Raw genomic sequence first — 13,726 nt, 5'->3', positions numbered from 1 at the left:
CAGTTCAGTTCAGTTCAGTTCAATCCAGTCGCTCAGTCGTGTCCAACTCTTTACAACCCCATGAACTTCAGCACGCCAGGCCTCCCTGTCCATCACCAACTTCCAGAGTCCACCCAAACCCATGTCCATTGAGTCTGTGATGCCATCCAACCATCTCATCCTCTGTCATCCCCTTCTCCTCCTGCCCTCAATCTTTCCTAGCATCAGAGTCTTTTCAAATGAGTCAGCTCTTCACATCAGGTGGCCAAAGTACTGGAGTTTCAGCTTCAACATAAGTCCTACTAGTGAACACCCAGACTGATCTCCTTTAGGATGGACTGGTTGGATCTCCTTGCAGTCCAAGGGACTCTCAAGAGTCTTCTCCAACACCACAGTTCAAAAGCATCAATTCTTTGGCGCTCAGCGTTCCTTATAGTGTCCTACTCTCACATCCATACATGACTACTGGAAAACCATAGCCTTGACTAGATGGACCTTTGTTATCGAAGTAATGTTTCTGCTTTTTAATATGCTGTCTAGGTTGGTCATAACTTTCCTTCCAAGGAGTAAGCATCTTTTAAATTCATGGCTGCAATCACCATCTGCAGTGATTTTGGAGCCCAGAAAAATAAAGTCGGCCATTGTTTCCACTGTTTCCCCATCTATTTGCCATGAAGTGATGGGACTGAATGCATGACCTTAGTTTTCTGAATGTTGAGCTTTAAGCCAACTTTTTCACTCTGCTCTTTCACTTTCATCAAAAGGCTCTTTAGTTCTTCTTTGCTTTCTGCCATAAGGGTGGTGTCATCTGCATATCTGAGGTTATTATTTCTCCCGGCAATCTTGATTCCAGCTTGTGCTTCTCCAGCCCAGCGTTTCTCATGATATACTCTGCATATAAGTTAAATAAGCAGGGTGACAATATACCGCCTTGATGTACTCCTTTCCCTATTTGGAACCAGTCTGTTGTTCCACATCCAGTTCTAACTGTTGCTTCCTGACCTGCATACAGATTTCTCAAGAGGCAGGTCAGATGGTCTAGTATTCCCATCTCTTTCAGAATTTTCCACAGTTTATTGTGGTCCACACAGTCAAAAGTTTTGGCATAGTCAGTAAAGCAGAAATAGATGTTTTTCTGGAACTCTCTTACTTTTTCAATGATCCAGCAGATGTTGGCAATTTGATCTCTGGTTCCTCTGCCTTTTCTAAAACCAGCTTGAACATCAGGAAGTTCACGGTTCACATATTGCTGAAGCCTGGCTTGGAGAATTTTGAGTATTACTTTACTAGCATGTGAGATGAGTGCAATTGTGCAGTAGTTTGAACATTCTTGGCATTGCCTTTCTTTGGGATTGGAATGAAAACAGACCTTTTCTAGTCCTGTGGCCACTGCTGACTTTTCCAAATTTGCTGGCATATTGAGTGAAGCACTTTCACAGCATCATCTTTCAGGATTTGAAATAGCTCAACTGGAATTCCATCACCTCCCCTAGCTTTGTTCATCGTGATGCTTCCTAAGGCCCATTTGACTTCACATTCCAGGATGTCTGGCTCTAGGTGAATGATCACACCATCATGATTATCTGGCTCATGAAGATCTTTTTTATACAGTTCTCCTGTGTATTCTTGCCACCTCTTCTTAATATCTTCTGCTTCTATTAGGTCCCTTTCATTTCTGTCCTTTTATTGAGCCCATCTTTGCATGAAATTTTCCCTTGGTATATCTAATTTTCTTGAAGACATCTCTAGTCTTTCCCATTCTCTTGTTTTCCTCTATTTCTCTGCATTGATCGCTGAGGAAGGCTTTCTTATCTCTCCTTGCTATTCTTTGAAACTCTGCATTCAAATGGGTATATCTTTCCTTTTCTCCTTTGCTTTTCGCGTCTCTTCTTTTCACAGCTATTTGTAAGGCCTCCCCAGGCAGCCATTTTGCTTTTTTGCATTTCTTTTTCTCCAGTATTCATTGCAGCACTATTGACAATTTATTTCTGAGTGTCAGACAAGAGCCCACTCTCAGGCCCTAGAATGGGCCCCCTTCCTGCAACAGAGACACGGTCTTTTCTGAAATAATTAAGTTAGAATGAGGTCCTATGGATGGGGCCCTAATCCAGGATGACAGGTGTCCCTGTAAGGAGAGGAAATTAGGACCCAAATAGGTACAGAGGGAAGACCATGAGAGACAGGAAGAAATCATCGTCTACAAGCCAAGGAGACACCAGCCCTGCCCTGACACCTGGCTCTCAGGTTCCCAGCCTCCAGGACTGTGAGAAATAAATGTCTGTTGAGTGAGCCCGCAGCCTGTGGCACTTCGTTATGGCAGCCTCAGCTGACCGACACATGGAGCTGTACCACCTTAGCGATGATGAGGCAAATATTTTTTCTATGAATTTAAGTTATAGTCAAAAAGCAAAATGTAAAGCAAGAGATAACATATACCTGAGACATGGCAAGTATATTCAATATATATACAAAATATACCTGGAGAATATATTCAGGAAAACCTCCTGGTTCCTCTTGGCGTAATTGTGACCAGGTCATTCCTGTGCTTAAGAAGCCTCAGGGACTCTTTCCACTGCTGAGGGTCATATCCAGCCGCTGGCTGGCTGTGGAGTCTCCTTACCCACTTCTCCAGACTTGCCTTCTTGGCTGCTGCATCCCAGCTGTATTCACCTTCTTTCCCCCTCACACTTTGCAGTCTGCCTGGGCTGAACCAAAGCAGCAGCAGACTCTCTCACTCTGTCTGGATAATTCCTCCTCTTTCTGAGAAGCCCAGTTGTAACTCTGGACAGTGTTTATTCAGTTGCTCAGTCATGTCTGACTCTTTGCAACCTTATAGACTGTAGCCCACCAGGCTCCTCTGTCCTTGGGATTCTCCAGGCAAGTATACTGGAGTGGGTTGCCATGCCCTCCTCCAGGGGATCTTCTCAACCCAGAGACTGAACCTGTACCTCCTGCATCTCTTGCATTTACAGGCAGACTTTTTGTTTTTTTTTTTTAACCATTGAGCCACCTGGGAAGCCCCAATTCTGGACTGCTGGTCTTTTTTTGTCCCTCAGACACCCAGAGTGCCTTCCATCATTAACTTTCCCCACCCTGTGCTTGCTGATGGACTGTCTCCTTGCACGGCTGCAAGCTCCAGAAAATATGGTCCCTGTTTGGTTGCTGCATTCTAAGTATCTAGCAGAGATATCTGGCTCATTGTTAAACATACACCTACAAAATATCTGATGAGTGATTTAAAAAAAATAGCCTGTACATCTCTGTATGCTTCCAGAAAATCAGTGGAATAAAGGGTTTTAAAGCTTTTCCAGGTGGCACTAGTGGTAAAGAATACAGGAGATGTAAGAGACGTGGGTTTGATTCCTGGGTTGGGAAGATCCCCTGGAGAAGGAAATGCAGAAGGTACTGGAGTAAGGAAATGCATTCCAGTATTCTTGCCTGGGAAACCCCATGGACAGGGAAACCCGGCGGGCTACAATTCATGGGGTCGCAAAAAGTCGGACACGACTGAGCACATATGCACACACACACAAAGGGTTTTAAATTTCAACTATATTCCCACTGCCCCGTTTGTGCATTTTAATAAGTCATTTCCTTTTACACCCCAAAAAGCAAATAGAAGGCAATGGCACCCCACTCCATTTTCTTGCCTGGAAAATCCCATGGACTGAGGAGCCTGGTGGGCTGCAGTCCACGGGGTCGCGAAGAGTCAGACACGACTGAGTGACTTCACTTTCACTTTTCACTTTCACGCATTGGAGAAGGAAATGGCAACCCACTCCAGTGTTCTTGCCTGGAGAATCCCAGGGATGGGGGAGCCTGGTAGGCTGCCATCTATGGGGTTGCACAGAGTTGGACATGACTGAAGCGACTTAGCAGCAGCAGCAGCAGCAAGCAAATAGGAAAGATCTCTTGAGGCAAAAGAATAGAAGGACATGAGGTCTCCTTACCGTTTGGGCTATCTTATTAAACTGTCTCAAATTTTAATCCATCAGTATGGACTGGGCACTTTCTAAATTTGAACTAAATGCTGGTAACACAGTCCTTACCTTTAATATTCTACATAGAGGTAGGTGTTGTCACCTGATCAAATATCATTGAAACAAAATCATCTGGATAGTTTCCATGAGAAAGTGTACTAAGCCACTGATTCTGGAAAAGAAGTGGTTAAAAATCCATCAGTGATCAAATCTAGGAGCTGAAAAAGTGTTCTGAAGAATTCATTCAGCCAAACAAGGGTTTAAAACTAATTCAACAACATCACTTAAACTCTTTAGTAACTAAAGTAACTACTTAGTTCACAGCCTCATATGAGACTGATTAAAAATCTGAGGGCAATATATCAGGCCCATATACTTGATGAAGAGCTCATGGTCAGAGGCCTCTCACTTCACACCTAACAAGTTAATTCTAAGGTTCTTCTTCCCCAATCCGAAGGACAACTTGTGGTTTTATTACAACTAAAATTAAAGTGTAATTCGATTCATACTGTTTGTCTCATCATTTTATTATGACCTCTGCTCGCTCTGGCAAGCATATGGATTTAATGAAAAAGAGATTCCATCTCCTGGTAAATTTCTAAATGTCCTAGAACTAATTGTAGTTATGTGATGCCAGAAGAGGGAGTGGCTGGCTTTAGCCTTCCCGGCAGCCCAAAAAACTTACTGAGTTGGACACATTAGGAAAGGCGGTCACTCTCTCTTGGTCTGTCTTTGGCTGTCTTTGGCTTTTCCTCCTACTAATTGCCCCTTGCTGGGAACCCTACAGAAACCAGAGTTCGGATCTATTTTGTCTAGATTGGTGTAAACTATAGAAACTTACATTTCAAATCCTACTGGCTTAAGTTGGATCCCAATTCATCTAATATTTCTAGGGTTAGTTCTTTAAAATGGCATAGAAATTATTTATGACTGCAGGAACCCCCATGACACCCTCTACCACCTAACTGCCTCACATCCATCTAACTGACCAGGTAGTCCCCCAAAGGCACCAGCATCCACCTCTGGGGTGTCCCACTACTGCTCCCCACCCATCTTCCTTCCACAGTAGGGGGAGATCTGACCACAGGGTGGACATCTGTGTCACAGAGGTCACAGGTCACATGGTTCCTTAGATTGTGCTGTCCAAAGTGAGCTTTGAGTTCATCTCTGTTGCTTTGTGGGCTTCCCTGGTGGCTCAGATGGTAAAGAATCTGCCTGCAATACAGAACACCTGGGTTTGATCCCTGGGTCAGGAAGATCCCCTGGAGGAGGACATGGTAACCCCCTCCAGTATTCTTGCCTGGAGAATCCCTATGGACAAAGGAGACTGGCGGGCAACAGTCCATGGGGTCACAAAGAGTTGTACACGACTGAGCGAATAAGCACAAGACAAGACTGTTGCTTTGTGGTTCACTCTTGTTGACCTTTGTATAAAGGAAACAAGCTATAACAACAAAAGTTCTCCCAAGAGGTCTCTGCCCCCTTCTCTTCTTCCTAAGCTTATGTAGAGGACAAGACTAGTCTAGGACTCTGGTCGGAGCAGCCTCTGGTGTTAATCTACCCCCAATCCTTCCCTTTCTTTAGAATATTTTTACTCTCTGCATCTGTTACCCCTTCTTTGTGAGAGTCATCATAAAAGTACCTCCCTCATAAGGATGTTATGAGATTAATGAGGCAAACTAAGTCATTTAAAGTCACAGAGTAATCACTCCGTAATGCAAAATCCCATCCCTGGTTACCTTCGTTCACCAGGAAAACCTCAGATTTGTAAAAAGTCTTTCAGTGTCTCCTATTTCTCTCCTAGTGGTTGGCACAAAGGTTTCTAAATTGCTATTAGAAATTAAGCATGTGTGAGCACTTCACTTTACACTAAATAATTCACAGATGAAGAATCGGCCATAATGAGACCACCCATCTGTATTAAGTGTGAGAAAATAAGCTCTCCAAAGAGCCCAGGATGCCAGGAGTAAATACAGACATTTCTAAGAAGCAAAAGAAAACCAGTTGATAAGAACTCAAGTGCCACCTACAGCCCACGGAGGGAGGTGCAGGGGTTTAGGGGAAGCAGGAAATGCAAAGGGACCTCAGGTCTCCCTAAGTTCCATAAACTGAAATTCCTGTAGAGGGAAGTGATTAGTATAGATAAAAGAAAACTTCAGTCGTTTTACTAAAAATTTACATAGATGATAAATAGATAGGGTGTGTGTGTATTTATTATTGTTCATTCGCTCAATCATGTCAGACTCTGTGACCCCATGGACTGCGGCGTGCCAGGCTTCCCTGTCCATTACCATTTCCTGGAGCTTGCTCAAACTCATGTCCATTGAGTTGGTGATGCCATCCACCCATCTCATCTTCTGTCATCCCCTTCTCCTCCTGCCTTCAATCTTTCCCAGCATCAGAGTCATTTCCAACAAGTTGGTTTTTCCATCAGATGGCCAAAGTATTAGAGCTTTAGCTTCAGCATCAGTCTTTCTAGTGAATATTCAGGATTGATTTCCTTTAGGATTGACTTTGTGTGTATGCATTTTAAAATATGTTTCCAGTAGAGAAAACCTGCCCCCAGCACTGCCTTTCAGTCTTCCTCTGATCTTGGGCCATCACTAAATTCTCAGAACCTCAGCTTTCCCACTTGTAAAACACAAATGATATGACTTGCTTAACAAGGCTATTTTAATGATTCAGGGAGATGACATAGATAAAATACTTACCACAGAGCCCAAGACAGAGGTGAGGTAACAGTAAGAAGAATACGATGACAAACATTTATTCATTTGTTATTCATTTATTCAACAAATAAGTATTGAGCCTGTCATATGACAGACCCTCACTGGAAGCTGGGGACACAGCAATAATCTGGAAAGACCCAGCCCCTCCCTTCTCCAGCTGTTGGCTTGGCTCAAGTGCTCTGACTTTGAGAGCATGTAGAAAGCAGGCAGGAAAAGTAGAAATGCTATATATTTTAGAACCACTCCTAAGCTGAGAGAGTGTTACTATAAACATTCTCATACCTCTTATCTGGAGAAATACAAACTCAATGGAATTGGTTGGAATATTCCAACCAACTTATGCATCAGCCAGAGAAGCGACTTTCAGAGAGAATCTGTAAGTTGGTGCATTACTTTCTTACATTACAAAACATACTGTATGGCGGTTGAAGACAACACACATTTATCTCTCACAGTTTTTTCTGGGTCAAGAGTCCAGGCACTCTGAGTCGAGTCTTTGCCTAGAGTCACAGGCTATAGTCAGGATAGTGACCAGGGATGAATTCTCATCAGATGCTTGCTTGGGGAAGCTTCCTTGCAGTTGTAGGACTCACAGCAGATCACTTCTTCAAAGCCAGCAATGGCGAGAGAGATTAGAGCAAGTCTGCAAGCAACAGGGTCTTGAACAATGTACCTCATTACAGAGCAGCATCTCACCACTTTGGCCAGACTGGATCAGTTGAAGCAAGCCTGAGGTCCTGCCAGGTGGAGAGTACTATACAGAGGTGTATACACCGGTAAATGGGATCATGGTCAGCCGGGGGTGGGCGGGGCGGGGGAGAACTTAGATCTGTCTGTCACCATGGTCATCATATCTCATTTCCAAGCTTAAAAAAAGGAAAAACGGTAATTATTTCTTCAGTTCAGTTCAGTCGCTCAGTCGTGTCTGACTCTTTGTGACCCCATGAATTGCAGCACGCCATTAAATACACCTTATTTCAGAAAATACAGCTAGAACTAATTCAAGATGTCTCATCTACCTGATCACAGTGATTCCCCCATGTCAGTTCTGAAGACTGGGTACACTGCGCAACAATTAAGAAGTTTGCAATGCTGCATTTCGTAACTAAGTTAAGAAATGCTGGGGAGTTCTGAAAGGATAAAAGATAAATGAATGACAGTATCCATGACACAATTCCTTAAGATTGCATTACCCTGCCTTATGTAGTAAGAAAAATAGACTCATTTTGTAGATAAAAGTAAGCTTCTTGGGAATTAAATATTTGCTGATGGATTGCCTAGGAGTGTGACCCCCTGAGGGTCTGAATTCCTTCCGAGATCTCTATCAGGAGTGACGGAAAAGTCCACTGGTCATGTGGCCTTACAAGCAACTCAGAGGTATTAACACAACAGAAAGATGGAATTCCTCTGTTTTATGCATTACAGGGAAGACAGTACTCTAGAAACTTCTTCAGATGTTGTCCACACATATACATGTTACCCATACATATGTGTGTTACAGAAGTGGCACTTCATTAGTAGAGAATTTATGAGTCTGGACGTTAAAATATGGATCTGAGCTTAGTAATGCCATCAAGAACTTGTGTCTTTGGAGCTTTCAGCTCTGTTTTCATACTGCTGATTCAACCTAAAATGGTTTCTATCATGATCTCAAAATTCTTGCCAACAGTTCCTGGGGCTCCACATATTTTTGATCACATTCATTGGGGAGGGTGAGAGCAGAGTCTTTGTCCCAGATTTTCTGGCAAGCTGGTTGGTGTAGTGTAGAATATTTGTCCATTCCCGAACTAATCCCACTGTAACTGCTTAACCCAGGTCACTCGCTCCACTTCTAAATCCAACGGTGGAGCCAACTTCTCTAGAACCACATGGATTTCCCTCCTAGAACCACTGAAGCTCTGGGATAGTGGGAAGGAGTGGTGGGTAATGGATGCTAGGGAGACTGTCAACAATTTTTCCCTATAATGTGGAAGCAGAGTGATAGGAAGCTGGCAGGTTGTGCTTGTATATCTGACATCTTCCTCCTAATTGCCTGTACAGTGGATATAAAAGAACAAAGAGTTAGTAGAATTTGAAGCCACAGGCTGGAGCAGCGTCTCCACAAGGAAATACAAAGTGGTATGGTTGCTAAAGAACCAAGAGCAGAGGCGTCTTGCCTTGCCTTGAGAACTAGAGCAGAGACCAAGCATTCACCAGTCCTTGATTGATCAGCCAGCAGGGACCCACAAACCACTGTGGGAGAGGTCACTTCTTAGAAGCTGCCTAGTTTCAAAGGATCTCTGTGGGGTGCCCATCCAGCTGGGCAGGGAGTCTCTTGGAGACCCACATTGGTCCTGTCTCTGTTGTGGGGACAGAGTTACTCTTTCCCCCGGGAAGATAGCAGAGCTCAGTGGTTTGTCCCTGTGCGTGACAGTTGGTTGACTGCCACTCAGAGACCAGAAACTTGTTTGCCTTTCACCTCACACAGGTTTGCTGTTGCTTAAGAGTTTCTTGCAGCTTTTCCTGATGGCCAATGAGCTGGAGTCATGAGGCATAGAAGAGAGAAGAAGGAAGATATTCACTGCCAAGGTCTCAGTCACCAGAGAGAAGAAACCAAGGCAGCAAACACACCAAACTGATGCCTCCCACTTGGGCAGACAGAACTGGAAAAGTCGGGTGAGAATGTTATCCACACACCAGTAAGAACTCTCAAGGAGCTTCGCCAAAAGCATAAAATGAATGTGTAAAGACATGATTTTCAAAATTCAATACATGAGTGTTCACATATTTGTTCAGATCTTCCATAAAAGACCAAATGGAATGACTGTCTCAGAACATAAAGCAAAAATACAAAGAGGGAAATCATGAGGAGAAATAGGAGACTTGGAGGATGGGACCAAGGAGATGGAACGTGTGACAAGAAAGTAATTTGACAAGAAAAAGGAAATGTGGAGAAGAGCTATTCCAGCAAACAGGAAAAAAAATCCTCTCATCTGAATAAAGAATCAGACCAGCAACTGGCAGGACGGATTTGTCTTAAGTGATATTAATACTCTGCCATGTGCCCTACTTTTTAAAAGGCACATGCTCAGTGTTCTGGGCTAAATTGGGTCCCCTCCAAGTTTGTATGTTAAAGTCCTATCTCCAAGGACCTCAGAATGTGACTTTATTTGGAAATAGGTTTGCGGCATTTGTAATTATTTAAGACGAGGTCATAGGGAGTAGGGTGGTCCAGCATGACTGTGTCCTCATGAAACAGGAATCTTTGGACACAGATACAGACATGAATAGAGGGAAGATGGTGTGAACACACAGGGAGAAGGTGGCCACCTACAAGCCATGGAGACAGGCTTGGAACACACCCTTCCCTCACATCCCTCAGAATGAACCAACCCTGTCACCATCACCATCTCAGACTTCCAGCCTCCAGAACTGTGAGGAAATGAATTCTTGGTGAAAACCAGCCCAGACTGTGGTTCTTTGTGTTGGCAGCTATAGCAAACCAATACATGTGGCTTTAGCCCGAGGAAATTGGTCAATTAGAAGAAAAATATCTTAGAAGCATACAGAAAGGAAAAATACATTATTAAAAGAAAAAAGAAAATCAGAGTAGCATACAGCTTGTTTCCATCAACAGTCCTTTTTAAAGGATTAATTAATCACACCCTGGCCCTTTACTCCTTCCAGTTTGTTCTGCCTCTCCACCCACGCATCCCTGGAGATCTCCTCTGGCAGCAGCCTCATGTTCTGCACTCAGTGAGAGATCTGGTGCATGCGTGCTTGTGCGTGCTCACTCGCTCAGGCGTATTCGCCTCTTTGACCCTGTGGACTGTAGCCTGCCAGGCTCCTCTGTCCATGGGGATTCTCCAGGCAAGAATACTGGAACGGGTTGCCATCCCTCCTCCAGAGGATCTTCCCAACCCAGGGATCTAACCCGAGTCTCCTGTGTCTCCTGCATTGCAGGCAGATTCTTTACCCACTGAACCACGTGGGAAACTGGGGAGATTGGGTGGGCTTCAGTAAAAGATCTTGCTTCTAATCCTTTCTCCCACTTTCATAACACTCCTCCTCCTCTCTGGGACCCTTAACCAACACATCAGCCTCTTGTATTTTTAATCTACACTCACTCCTTTGATGACATCTCCAGTGTCATAGCTTGGGGTGCATCTATGTGTTACTGGCTCCCAAATATATATTTCTAAGCTAGACTCCTATTCTGAATTCCTTCCATGTTGTGGAAATACCAATAAACAGTGAAACGGTGGTGCCAACTGACAAGGCAGGTATGGGCATTCCACCCACAGGACACATCAGTGATGTGTGGATGGTGGGATTCCAGGCCTCAGTGAGTCTGATTTTCTCACCAGGGAAGAAATGAAGGAAGTCAGTTCTTAATGTCTGTGATATCAGAAGAAGATGGCCATCTTCAGTTTTCTGAGATGGTGATCAGACTATCAGAGAATAGAGTCTGTCAGTCTCTACTTTGGGAGCTGTATTCAGGTTGACTTTGTTGTGAAGTACTTTGACTGATCATTGGAATGTGCCCTAAGATTACACACTGCATAAGGAACAAATTTTCAAGTCTGTTAGCTCAAGTTGGGATTGTGTTCCTAAGGTGCCTTGTGTTTGCTTATGTTTTTGACTTACTCTTTTAGGTTCTAAAAGATACATTTACTTTTCCCACAATGGCTATTTATTCCTGGTATTTATTGCTCTGAGTATTTATCCGCCATGCTTGGTGTGTAAACATCTGTGGCTTTCCTGACTTTTTCACGAATCTTACGGTAAAGATTCCCCACATCTTCTCTCTGAGTTCTTTTGCCTTAAATCCCACAGTGGCTCAGCAGTAAAGAATCTGTCCACAATATGGTAGATGCAGGAGAGGCAGGTTCAGTTCTTGGGTTGGGAAGATCTTCTGGAGGAAGGCAATGGCAACCCAATCCAGCATTCTTGCCTGGAGAAGCCCGGCAAGCTTCTTCATGGGGTTGCAAAGAGTCGGACGCAACTGAAGTGACTGAGCACATTTTGCATTCACAGTGACCTCCATCTTTTTTTATTTTTAATCAATTTTTTTGACCTTAGACAAATCACTTCACCTTCTTGTGGGGAGGACTGAGTGGGCTGAGGATCCCTGCCTGAGGAGCAGAGTAGACACTCCTGGCTGTGTTTGGATGATCATCTGCCTTTTAGAAACATAAGTCACTCAGGAGTTAACCTCTGAAGGAACACCAGTAATCAATAAGCACCCCATGTCTAGTGTCAATATAGACTTTAGACTATATATATATATCTACTTTTTAACGGGAATGAAAACTAATACAGAGATTCTCCCTTGATGTGGGGAGGCCACCTTGAAAATTTCTATACTTTAATTCCATGGCATTTATCCTAGGCTTTGTTCAATTTATGTGCTTTTGAATTCATAGAGACCTTGACCAAGACCCCTGGCCACAGAACCTTGTGAGTGACAGCTTTATTACTTGGCAGCACTGCAAGTCAAGAGGAGAGGGGCTTTTGGTGAAACTCTGTTCCCCCTGGGTTCCATCCACAGGCATAGATATTGTGAGAAGATAATCACTATGGGGTAGAGGAAAGCGGAAGGATATCAGAATAGACCAGATTGGAGAGGCAAACGAAAGTGGACCCTGAGAAAAGCGGGAGAGCAGACAGATATTGTAGCTCAGCAGGAGCCCTGTCAGGGACGGCGAAGCAGCCAATCACATAGGAGCGGTGGCCGGTCACAGTTTAATGCATCAGAGTGTTTACTGAAACATTACACTTGCATCTGGGCTTCCCTGTAGCTCAGTTGGTAAAGAATCTGCCTGCAAAGCAGGAGACAAAGGTTTGATTCCTGGGTTGGGGAGATACCCTGGAGAAGGGAATGGGAACCCACTCCAGTCTTCTTGCCTGGAGAATCCCATGGATAGAGGAGCCTGGCAGGCTACTGTCCATGGGGTCACAGGAGTCAGACACGATAGGCACTAAACCACCACTATACTTCCATTTAGAAAGAACTTAGTACTAGAAAAGTCTAGAGGTGGACAATCTCACTAGAAATTTGCCAGGAGGACTTTAAGAAAGAAAATCAGTTACAAAACAAAGAACTGCATTCCCAGAAGTGAATAGAGATGCATGTGTGTGAATGTGTGTGCACACCCATGTGTGGTATCAAGCCATCTTCGAGACTCAAAGCTAATGGGAAGGGGAAAGTAGGGAGGGAGGGATGCAAAGAGACAGCATCCTCTTTGAATTATGAAACTCGGGAAAGGAATTTTAGGAGGCCTTCTTACTACCTTCCTGGATCCCACATCATCTTTTCTCTTGATTTCCTCCTCCTGTTTGCTGGAACACATCCTTAAGTGACTTCTAAGTAAAGGTTAGAAATGAGATTAACACTCTGGATGCTCACTCCAGTCTGTCCTGACACGATGGGAATAGAAGTCCTTCATCACCTTACCTTCATGCCCAAGGACCATGCTGGGCATTGCAGGGGAAATGTCATCTTCACCCCACTGTCTATAGTGATTCCATTCTAGCACCAGATTTGATGATCCTGCCTAGCAAAGCCTAAAAGTCACCTAGTCCCCACCCCACTGTTGGGGACACAACATTGAATAAAACAGAAGAAAACCCCTGCTGTGGGTCTTTACCTCTTGTGATCCTACCTTTGCACGTTTGGAATGAGGGCAACCGGGGCATAATTTTCTCCATTGATTTATGTTTATCTTTATATCCCTCCTTTTTAAAATTGGGCTTCCCTGGTGGCTCAGACAGTAAAGAATCTGCCTGCGACGCAGGAGGCCAGGGTTCAATCCCTGAGTTCGGAAGATACCCTGGAGAAGGGAATGGCAACCCACTCCAGTATTCTTGCCTGGAGAATTCTGTGGACAGAGGAGCCTGGGTGGACTACAGTCCATGGGGTCACAAAGAATCAGACACGACTGAGCGGTCTGTTTAAATTGGTGCATCAAACAGCAGTCCTGGCCTTTTTCTCTGTGAATTAAAATTAGAAAAAGAGAGACCTATATAAAGATCTCAATGGATTAACTAATTAGAATT

Source organism: Bos grunniens, chromosome 8 (assembly GCF_055505025.1).
Source record: "Bos grunniens cultivar Pamir isolate PY7600 chromosome 8, Bosgru_T2T1.0, whole genome shotgun sequence".
In the NCBI taxonomy this organism is placed as follows: Eukaryota; Metazoa; Chordata; class Mammalia; order Artiodactyla; family Bovidae; genus Bos; species Bos grunniens.
The sequence above is the reverse complement of the archived record's forward strand: the minus strand, read 5'-3'. Positions refer to the sequence as shown.